General features: G+C 46.6%; 1 long non-coding RNA gene across 1 annotated transcript in view; it reads right to left on the reverse strand.

Annotated features, from left to right (window-relative positions):
• LOC121008859 overlaps positions 1 to 11,143 on the reverse strand; it is a 34,170-nt gene extending 23,027 nt beyond the window's left edge. Inside the window, exons 1-3 of the long non-coding RNA XR_005780627.1 lie at positions 11,049 to 11,143; positions 6,960 to 7,063; positions 1,438 to 1,541 (exon numbers count right to left, since the gene is read on the reverse strand). This is a non-coding gene — a long non-coding RNA (uncharacterized LOC121008859). The remainder of the gene's footprint in view (positions 1 to 1,437; positions 1,542 to 6,959; positions 7,064 to 11,048) is intronic.
• Between the last annotated feature and the right edge of the window lie 625 nt (positions 11,144 to 11,768).

Raw genomic sequence — 11,768 nt, forward strand, 5'->3', positions numbered from 1 at the left:
AAAAAGATTCTGTCCTCAGAGCAGAGGCCGAAAATGGCTGATAACAGAGAGCAATAGATATAGCCGCTGCCCCTTATAATGTGCGCCAGTACAAAAAAAATCCTGCTTATAATTTGTGCCAGTATAAAAAATCCCCCCATTTAATAATGGGTGCCCCCAGTAGAAGCAATGTGCGCATAGTGCTCCCCCCTGTTACAATAATGGCCCCCATTCTGGCCCAATAGCATGGTCTTAAAGAAAAATGGTCCATGTAGGTAGTTTCCCTATCTCACTCATCCGCTCCACGCTCAATTCCATACACAACCATTCAAGCTGAGAAATTTGGCAGAAGTTCCAAGGTGGGATTGGAACCCCCCCCCCCCCCAGCACGATAAGTGTGCTGCCCACTATGACCTTCTAGCCAGCCAACCTCTAGAAAAGAAAAAGAACCAAAAAACAGGGAGGGGAGATTGACCTCGTCCACACTGACCTCGTCACAAGGAGACCACCAGCTAACATCATGTGCGTTACCTGACACCGTCAACCCTGGGTTAGCCGATGATCATTCAACCCCTAGGTTGAGGTTGATAGGACCTTAGGGGTTGTCACAATCTGGCCACCCAAGGGCGTCACATGTGCGTTACCTGACCTAGTCAACTCTAGGTCAACCCTCCATCGTCCTTGATTGATCATCCAACCCCTGGAGGTTGTCACAATCAGGCCGGCTTTGATGGGCGTCACAGTTAGCTGGTGGTCCCCTTGTATTCTCGCCCTCCCACCTAGCCTAGTAAACGGGTTCTCTATTTATGTGGCTCCTGTGGCAGAGACTTTAAACTCAGGGAGAGGTGTGAATTCTACAAAAGAAAGAAAGCGTCAATAAACTGAGCGGGCCGCGCTGACAAACCTACTGCTGTCGAAATCCAAACTAAGAGCAATATTTAGGAGAACTTGGGTGATGGTTGTGCTCTTTTGCCATCAACTTATTTGCATAACATCCAGGCCATTTGCATAAGTTCCACAGCAAGCCTTCTGATTGGCTGACACTGTGGCCTATAGGTTAGTGCAGCATCTCCCATGTGGAGCTCTGTTATGGTCGTCTCCATGCAGCCATAGACTCCTCTCCTTCTTCTTCTTCACCTTAGATTTTCCCTTGTTAATATTTAAAGGGTCATTTTGTTGCATCACAAATTAACAATCTTTACCTGACAATTATATGAAATTATAAAAATCTCTGAATGGTTGTCAGGAAGTATTTTTGAAAATTATATATATATACAAAAATAGCAAAAAACGAAGCAGCACTGTCACCAGGGGTGCACCTAGCCTTTCTGCTGCCTGAGGCGAAAATTGAAACAGCGCCCCCCCCCCCCCCCCCCCCCAATACCAAATTCTTAACCTAGCCCCTTCCCTCCTAGCATTACATATATCACTACAGAACAGGGTAATACAGCCCCATACCTCTTACATCCAGTGACGTCTCCTGTGATGTAGATGTTCTCTTTCCTCATATTCTCCTTTCAGAGCTTCAGTACAGACCGCCATTTTTCAGCCATTTTTCGTCTCTGCATTTTGACAACAAAAAAAATCGTAGTTTACTACTTTTCCATCATCCTCCCATCTTCTGGACAAATCATCCTACCACCCCCAATACTGTGCCGCTGTGCTCCCCAATATTATACTGCAGAAAGAGATAAACCCAGGGTGCCCCCATGGTGATAGTGCTGCCAAAGGTCCCAACTAATAATTCTCTGCCAGAGCACACTTAAGCATAACTACTGTGAGGGGGCACAATGTGGGCATTAGTACTGTGATGGGGCACAATGTGGGCATTCGTACTGTGAGGGGGCATTAGTACTGTGAGGGGGCACAATGTGGGCATTAGTACTGTGAGGGGGCACAATGTTGGCATTAGTACTGTGAGGGGGCACAATGTGGACATTAGTACTTTGATGGGGCACAATGTGGGCATTAGTACTGTGAGGGGGCACAATGTGGGCATTCGTACTGTGAGGGGGCATTAGTACTGTGAGGGGGCAAAATGTGGAAATTAGTACTGTGAGGGGGCACAATGTTGGCATTAGTACTGTGAGGGGGCACAATGTGGACATTAGTACTTTGATGGGGCACAATGTGGGCATTAGAACTGTGAGGGGGCACAATGTGGGCATTAGTACTGTGAGGGGGCACAATATTGGCATTAGAACTGTGGGGGAGCACAATGTGGGCATTAGTACTGTGAGGGAGCACAATGTGGGTATTAGTACTGTGAGGGGGCACAATGTGGGCATTAGTACTGTGAGGGGGCACAATGTGGGCATTCGTACTGTGAGGGGGCATTAGTACTGTGAGGGGGCAAAATGTGGAAATTAGTACTGTGAGGGGGCACAATGTTGGCATTAGTACTGTGAGGGGGCACAATGTGGACGTTAGTACTTTGATGGGGCACAATGTGGGCATTAGAACTGTGAGGGGGCACAATGTGGGCATTAGTACTGTGAGGGGGCACAATATTGGCATTAGTACTGTGAGGGGGCACAATATTGGCATTAGAACTGTGGGGGAGCACAATGTGGGCATTAGTACTGTGAGGGAGCACAATGTGGGTATTAGTACTGTGAGGGGGCACAATGTGGGCATTAGTACTGTGAGGGGCACAATGTGGGCATTGGTACAGTGAGGGGGCACAATGTGAGCATTAGTACTGTGAGGGGGCACAATATGGGTATTAGTACTGTGAGGGAGCACAAAGTGGGTATTAGTACTGTGAGGGAGTACAATGTGGGTATTAGTACTGTGAGGGGGCAAAATGTGTAAAATAGTACTGTGAGGGGGCACAATGTGAAGCCAAGCTACACCTCTGCTGATCGTTTAACAGAAGGGATTAGCTATGAATCTTGATGCACTGCACAGTGATAAATTACACAGCTGACTACCCATAGGTATCTGATTCTGGACTCTGGCAGTGTACCAGCCATTTTTCGTCTCTGCATTTTGACAACAAAAAAAATCGTAGTTTACTACTTTTCCATCATCCTCCCATCTTCTGGACAAATCATCCTACCACCCCCAATACTGTGCCGCTGTGCTCCCCAATATTATACTGCAGAAAGAGATAAACCCAGGGTGCCCCCATGGTGATAGTGCTGCCAAAGGTCCCAACTAATAATTCTCTGCCAGAGCACACTTAAGCATAACTACTGTGAGGGGGCACAATGTGGGCATTAGTACTGTGATGGGGCACAATGTGGGCATTCGTACTGTGAGGGGGCATTAGTACTGTGAGGGGGCACAATGTGGGCATTAGTACTGTGAGGGGGCACAATGTTGGCATTAGTACTGTGAGGGGGCACAATGTGGACATTAGTACTTTGATGGGGCACAATGTGGGCATTAGTACTGTGATGGGGCACAATGTGGGCATTCGTACTGTGAGGGGGCATTCGTACTGTGAGGGGGCAAAATGTGGAAATTAGTACTGTGAGGGGGCACAATGTTGGCATTAGTACTGTGAGGGGGCACAATGTGGACATTAGTACTTTGATGGGGCACAATGTGGGCATTAGAACTGTGAGGGGGCACAATGTGGGCATTAGTACAGTGAGGGGGCACAATATTGGCATTAGAACTGTGGGGGAGCACAATGTGGGCATTAGTACTGTGAGGGAGCACAATGTGGGTATTAGTACTGTGAGGGGGCACAATGTGGGCATTAGTACTGTGATGGGGCACAATGTGGGCATTCGTACTGTGAGGGGGCATTAGTACTGTGAGGGGGCAAAATGTGGAAATTAGTACTGTGAGGGGGCACAATGTTGGCATTAGTACTGTGAGGGGGCACAATGTGGACGTTAGTACTTTGATGGGGCACAATGTGGGCATTAGAACTGTGAGGGGGCACAATGTGGGCATTAGTACTGTGAGGGGGCACAATATTGGCATTAGTACTGTGAGGGGGCACAATATTGGCATTAGAACTGTGGGGGAGCACAATGTGGGCATTAGTACTGTGAGGGAGCACAATGTGGGTATTAGTACTGTGAGGGGGCACAATGTGGGCATTAGTACTGTGAGGGGCACAATGTGGGCATTGGTACAGTGAGGGGGCACAATGTGAGCATTAGTACTGTGAGGGGGCACAATATGGGTATTAGTACTGTGAGGGAGCACAAAGTGGGTATTAGTACTGTGAGGGAGTACAATGTGGGTATTAGTACTGTGAGGGGGCAAAATGTGTAAAATAGTACTGTGAGGGGGCACAATGTGAAGCCAAGCTACACCTCTGCTGATCGTTTAACAGAAGGGATTAGCTATGAATCTTGATGCACTGCACAGTGATAAATTACACAGCTGACTACCCATAGGTATCTGATTCTGGACTCTGGCAGTGTACCTGTTCGCTTAGGAGTCCGTGCTCTGACTCCATACATTGCTTGGGAGTTCTTGCTTTATGTCCATATGTGGAGTCAGTGCTATGAAGATGAAGCAGGTATCCCCAAGCATTGTCAGTATAGAGACACTAATAGCCTCTATTTGTGAAATGTGTTTGTCGGGATTCGAACTCGCAACCATCTGCACTAAAGGCAGGAACCTTAACCACTACACTATAGAGCTACATGGAAAAATGCGGCAGAGAATCCTCATAGTAGTTTCTCATGTATTAGGTATTCATAGGTTCTTGCCTTTAATGTACATGGTTGTCAGTTTGAATCACGGCAGAAATATTTCAAAAATAAAGGCTAAATAAAACTTTAAGACACAGGGTGTCCCCAACAGTAAAAAGTTTGATTTTATTGAAAAAAAAAAAAAAGGAGCAAAACGTAAAAGATGATGAAATAACACCCGTGTTAGGCCACACCAACCTTTTTAACTTTTGTAAACTTGGCCGGTATTTTTTGCTGAGAAAGGTGGACACTCTAACAGCACCCCCCGCTCAGGACCTCTATAGGCCCGCTCACTGCAGGAAGCCCCGCCTCAGTCACTGCTGCACTAGGGTAGAAGCTAGAATGGATTTCTCACAAGAAGGTTTGTGATGTAACTGGTCACATGCTCTATATTTTTTGCAGGGCCGCGGAACGGAACAACGGATGTGGACAGGACACGGTGTGCTGTCTGCATCTTTTGCAGCCCCATTAAAATAAATCTGCATTTTTTTGCAGATCGAATGTGGACCAAAAATCCATTTGTGTACATGAGCCCTTCTACCTTATGTCGGTGCAGTCTCCATTCCTGGTTTTGGCTCATAATCACTGACCAAAATACTGAGGTGTGAATAAGGCATTACACTGTCCCATCAGTGCTGCCAGGGTAAGACTCTGCGGGGACACAACCCCAACTGGTAACGCCCTGCTTGCAATTCTTTCACAAGCTTTTGGTAGGAATAATAGAGGCACGGCACAACATAGAGCCATAAGATTAGATCTTCCAGGATTGTTGTTACACGGGGGATGCAAGTAGTTACTAAACAGACAGGTCAGGAGAGGGGACGGCTCCTCTTATTATTTTTAACACATTTACACCAAACTGCGAACTTCTAGACCACAGTAAAGAAAAAGATTCTGTCCTCAGAGCAGAGGCCGAAAATGGCTGATAACAGAGAGCAATAGATATAGCCGCTGCCCCTTATAATGTGCGCCAGTACAAAAAAAATCCTGCTTATAATTTGTGCCAGTATAAAAAATCCCCCCATTTAATAATGGGTGCCCCCAGTAGAAGCAATGTGCGCATAGTGCTCCCCCCTGTTACAATAATGGCCCCCATTGTGGCCCAATAGCATGGTCTTAAAGAAAAATGGTCCATGTAGGTAGTTTCCCTATCTCACTCATCCGCTCCACGCTCAATTCCATACACAACCATTCAAGCTGAGAAATTTGGCAGAAGTTCCAAGGTGGGATTGGAACCCCCCCCCCCCAGCACGATAAGTGTGCTGCCCACTATGACCTTCTAGCCAGCCAACCTCTAGAAAAGAAAAAGAACCAAAAAACAGGGAGGGGAGATTGACCTCGTCCACACTGACCTCGTCACAAGGAGACCACCAGCTAACATCATGTGCGTTACCTGACACCGTCAACCCTGGGATTAGCCGATGATCATTCAACCCCTAGGTTGAGGTTGATAGGACCTTAGGGGTTGTCACAATCTGGCCACCCAAGGGCGTCACATGTGCGTTACCTGACCTAGTCAACTCTAGGTCAACCCTCCATCGTCCTTGATTGATCATCCAACCCCTGGAGGTTGTCACAATCAGGCCGGCTTTGATGGGCGTCACAGTTAGCTGGTGGTCCCCTTGTATTCTCGCCCTCCCACCTAGCCTAGTAAACGGGTTCTCTATTTATGTGGCTCCTGTGGCAGAGACTTTAAACTCAGGGAGAGGTGTGAATTCTACAAAAGAAAGAAAGCGCCAATAAACTGAGCGGGCCGCGCTGACAAACCTACTGCTGTCGAAATCCAAACTAAGAGCAATATTTAGGAGAACTTGGGTGATGGTTGTGCTCTTTTGCCATCAACTTATTTGCATAACATCCAGGCCATTTGCATAAGTTCCACAGCAAGCCTTCTGATTGGCTGACACTGTGGCCTATAGGTTAGTGCAGCATCTCCCATGTGGAGCTCTGTTATGGTCGTCTCCATGCAGCCATAGACTCCTCTCCTTCTTCTTCTTCACCTTAGATTTTCCCTTGTTAATATTTAAAGGGTCATTTTGTTGCATCACAAATTAACAATCTTTACCTGACAATTATATGAAATTATAAAAATCTCTGAATGGTTGTCAGGAAGTATTTTTGAAAATTATATATATATACAAAAATAGCAAAAAACGAAGCAGCACTGTCACCAGGGGTGCACCTAGCCTTTCTGCTGCCTGAGGCGAAAATTGAAACAGCTTCCCCCCCCCCCCCCCCCCAAAACCAAATTCTTAACCTAGCCCCTTCCCTCCTAGCATTACATATATCACTACAGAACAGGGTAATACAGCCCCATACCTCTTACATCCAGTGACGTCTCCTGTGATGTAGATGTTCTCTTTCCTCATATTCTCCTTTCAGAGCTTCAGTACAGACCGCCATTTTTCAGCCATTTTTCGTCTCTGCATTTTGACAACAAAAAAAATCGTAGTTTACTACTTTTCCATCATCCTCCCATCTTCTGGACAAATCATCCTACCACCCCCAATACTGTGCCGCTGTGCTCCCCAATATTATACTGCAGAAAGAGATAAACCCAGGGTGCCCCCATGGTGATAGTGCTGCCAAAGGTCCCAACTAATAATTCTCTGCCAGAGCACACTTAAGCATAACTACTGTGAGGGGGCACAATGTGGGCATTAGTACTGTGATGGGGCACAATGTGGGCATTCGTACTGTGAGGGGGCATTAGTACTGTGAGGGGGCACAATGTGGGCATTAGTACTGTGAGGGGGCACAATGTTGGCATTAGTACTGTGAGGGGGCACAATGTGGACATTAGTACTTTGATGGGGCACAATGTGGGCATTAGTACTGTGAGGGGGCACAATGTGGGCATTCGTACTGTGAGGGGGCATTCGTACTGTGAGGGGGCAAAATGTGGAAATTAGTACTGTGAGGGGGCACAATGTTGGCATTAGTACTGTGAGGGGGCACAATGTGGACATTAGTACTTTGATGGGGCACAATGTGGGCATTAGAACTGTGAGGGGGCACAATGTGGGCATTAGTACAGTGAGGGGGCACAATATTGGCATTAGAACTGTGGGGGAGCACAATGTGGGCATTAGTACTGTGAGGGAGCACAATGTGGGTATTAGTACTGTGAGGGGGCACAATGTGGGCATTAGTACTGTGATGGGGCACAATGTGGGCATTCGTACTGTGAGGGGGCATTAGTACTGTGAGGGGGCAAAATGTGGAAATTAGTACTGTGAGGGGGCACAATGTTGGCATTAGTACTGTGAGGGGGCACAATGTGGACATTAGTACTTTGATGGGGCACAATGTCGGCATTAGAACTGTGAGGGGGCACAATGTGGGCATTAGTACTGTGAGGGGGCACAATATTGGCATTAGTACTGTGAGGGGGCACAATATTGGCATTAGAACTGTGGGGGAGCACAATGTGGGCATTAGTACTGTGAGGGAGCACAATGTGGGTGTTAGTACTGTGAGGGGGCACAATGTGGGCATTAGTACTGTGAGGGGCACAATGTGGGCATTGGTACAGTGAGGGGGCACAATGTGAGCATTAGTACTGTGAGGGGGCACAATATGGGTATTAGTACTGTGAGGGAGCACAAAGTGGGTATTAGTACTGTGAGGGAGTACAATGTGGGTATTAGTACTGTGAGGGGGCAAAATGTGTAAAATAGTACTGTGAGGGGGCACAATGTGAAGCCAAGCTACACCTCTGCTGATCGTTTAACAGAAGGGATTAGCTATGAATCTTGATGCACTGCACAGTGATAAATTACACCGCTGACTACCCATAGGTATCTGATTCTGGACTCTGGCAGTGTTCCTGTTCGCTTAGGAGTCCGTGCTCTGACTCCATACATTGCTTGGGAGTTCTTGCTCTATGTCCATATGTGGAGTCAGTGCTATGAAGATGAAGCAGGTATCCCCAAGCATTGTCAGTATAGAGACACTAATAGCCTCTATTTGTGAAATGTGTTTGTCGGGATTCGAACTCGCAACCATCTGCACTAAAGGCAGGAACCTTAACCACTACACTATAGAGCTACATGGAAAAATGCGGCAGAGAATCCTCATAGTAGTTTCTCATGTATTAGGTATTCATAGGTTCTTGCCTTTAATGTACATGGTTGTCAGTTTGAATCACGGCAGAAATATTTCAAAAATAAAGGCTAAATAAAACTTTAAGACACAGGGTGTCCCCAACAGTAAAAAGTTTGATTTTATTGAAAAAAAAAAAAAAGGAGCAAAACGTAAAAGATGATGAAATAACACCCGTGTTAGGCCACACCAACCTTTTTAACTTTTGTAAACTTGGCCGGTATTTTTTGCTGAGAAAGGTGGACACTCTAACAGCACCCCCCGCTCAGGACCTCTATAGGCCCGCTCACTGCAGGAAGCCCCGCCTCAGTCACTGCTGCACTAGGGTAGAAGCTAGAATGGATTTCTCACAAGAAGGTTTGTGATGTAACTGGTCACATGCTCTATATTTTTTGCAGGGCCGCGGAACGGAACAACGGATGTGGACAGGACACGGTGTGCTGTCTGCATCTTTTGCAGCCCCATTAAAATAAATCTGCATTTTTTTGCAGATCGAATGTGGACCAAAAATCCATTTGTGTACATGAGCCCTTCTACCTTATGTCGGTGCAGTCTCCATTCCTGGTTTTGGCTCATAATCACTGACCAAAATACTGAGGTGTGAATAAGGCATTACACTGTCCCATCAGTGCTGCCAGGGTAAGACTCTGCGGGGACACAACCCCAACTGGTAACGCCCTGCTTGCAATTCTTTCACAAGCTTTTGGTAGGAATAATAGAGGCACGGCACAACATAGAGCCATAAGATTAGATCTTCCAGGATTGTTGTTACACGGGGGATGCAAGTAGTTACTAAACAGACAGGTCAGGAGAGGGGACGGCTCCTCTTATTATTTTTAACACATTTACACCAAACTGCGAACTTCTAGACCACAGTAAAGAAAAAGATTCTGTCCTCAGAGCAGAGGCCGAAAATGGCTGATAACAGAGAGCAATAGATATAGCCGCTGCCCCTTATAATGTGCGCCAGTACAAAAAAAATCCTGCTTATAATTTGTGCCAGTATAAAAAATCCCCCCATTTAATAATGGGTGCCCCCAGTAGAAGCAATGTGCGCATAGTGCTCCCCCCTGTTACAATAATGGCCCCCATTGTGGTCCAATAGCATGGTCTTAAAGAAAAATGGTCCATGTAGGTAGTTTCCCTATCTCACTCATCCGCTCCACGCTCAATTCCATACACAACCATTCAAGCTGAGAAATTTGGCAGAAGTTCCAAGGTGGGATTGGAACCCCCCAGCACGATAAGTGTGCTGCCCACTATGACCTTCTAGCCAGCCAACCTCTAGAAAAGAAAAAGAACCAAAAAACAGGGAGGGGAGATTGACCTCGTCCACACTGACCTCGTCACAAGGAGACCACCAGCTAACATCATGTGCGTTACCTGACACCGTCAACCCTGGGGTTAGCCGATGATCATTCAACCCCTAGGTTGAGGTTGATAGGACCTTAGGGGTTGTCACAATCTGGCCACCCAAGGGCGTCACATGTGCGTTACCTGACCTAGTCAACTCTAGGTCAACCCTCCATCGTCCTTGATTGATCATCCAACCCCTGGAGGTTGTCACAATCAGGCCGGCTTTGATGGGCGTCACAGTTAGCTGGTGGTCCCCTTGTATTCTCGCCCTCCCACCTAGCCTAGTAAACGGGTTCTCTATTTATGTGGCTCCTGTGGCAGAGACTTTAAGCTCAGGGAGAGGTGTGAATTCTACAAAAGAAAGAAAGCGTCAATAAACTGAGCGGGCCGCGCTGACAAACCTACTGCTGTCGAAATCCAAACTAAGAGCAATATTTAGGAGAACTTGGGTGATGGTTGTGCTCTTTTGCCATCAACTTATTTGCATAACATCCAGGCCATTTGCATAAGTTCCACAGCAAGCCTTCTGATTGGCTGACACTGTGGCCTATAGGTTAGTGCAGCATCTCCCATGTGGAGCTCTGTTATGGTCGTCTCCATGCAGCCATAGACTCCTCTCCTTCTTCTTCTTCACCTTAGATTTTCCCTTGTTAATATTTAAAGGGTCATTTTGTTGCATCACAAATTAACAATCTTTACCTGACAATTATATGAAATTATAAAAATCTCTGAATGGTTGTCAGGAAGTATTTTTGAAAATTATATATATATACAAAAATAGCAAAAAACGAAGCAGCACTGTCACCAGGGGTGCACCTAGCCTTTCTGCTGCCTGAGGCGAAAATTGAAACAGCGCCCCCCCCCCCCCCAATACCAAATTCTTAACCTAGCCCCTTCCCTCCTAGCATTACATATATCACTACAGAACAGGGTAATACAGCCCCATACCTCTTACATCCAGTGACGTCTCCTGTGATGTAGATGTTCTCTTTCCTCATATTCTCCTTTCAGAGCTTCAGTACAGACCGCCATTTTTCAGCCATTTTTCGTCTCTGCATTTTGACAACAAAAAAAATCGTAGTTTACTACTTTTCCATCATCCTCCCATCTTCTGGACAAATCATCCTACCACCCCCAATACTGTGCCGCTGTGCTCCCCAATATTATACTGCAGAAAGAGATAAACCCAGGGTGCCCCCATGGTGATAGTGCTGCCAAAGGTCCCAACTAATAATTCTCTGCCAGAGCACACTTAAGCATAACTACTGTGAGGGGGCACAATGTGGGCATTAGTACTGTGATGGGGCACAATGTGGGCATTCGTACTGTGAGGGGGCATTAGTACTGTGAGGGGGCACAATGTGGGCATTAGTACTGTGAGGGGGCACAATGTTGGCATTAGTACTGTGAGGGGGCACAATGTGGACATTAGTACTTTGATGGGGCACAATGTGGGCATTAGTACTGTGATGGGGCACAATGTGGGCATTCGTACTGTGAGGGGGCATTAGTACTGTGAGGGGGCAAAATGTGGAAATTAGTACTGTGAGGGGGCACAATGTTGGCATTAGTACTGTGAGGGGGCACAATGTGGACATTAGTACTTTGATGGGGCACAATGTGGGCATTAGAACTGTGAGGGGGCACAATGTGGGCATTAGTACAGTG

This window comes from Bufo bufo, chromosome 7 (assembly GCF_905171765.1).
Source record: "Bufo bufo chromosome 7, aBufBuf1.1, whole genome shotgun sequence".
NCBI lineage: Eukaryota > Metazoa > Chordata > Amphibia > Anura > Bufonidae > Bufo > Bufo bufo.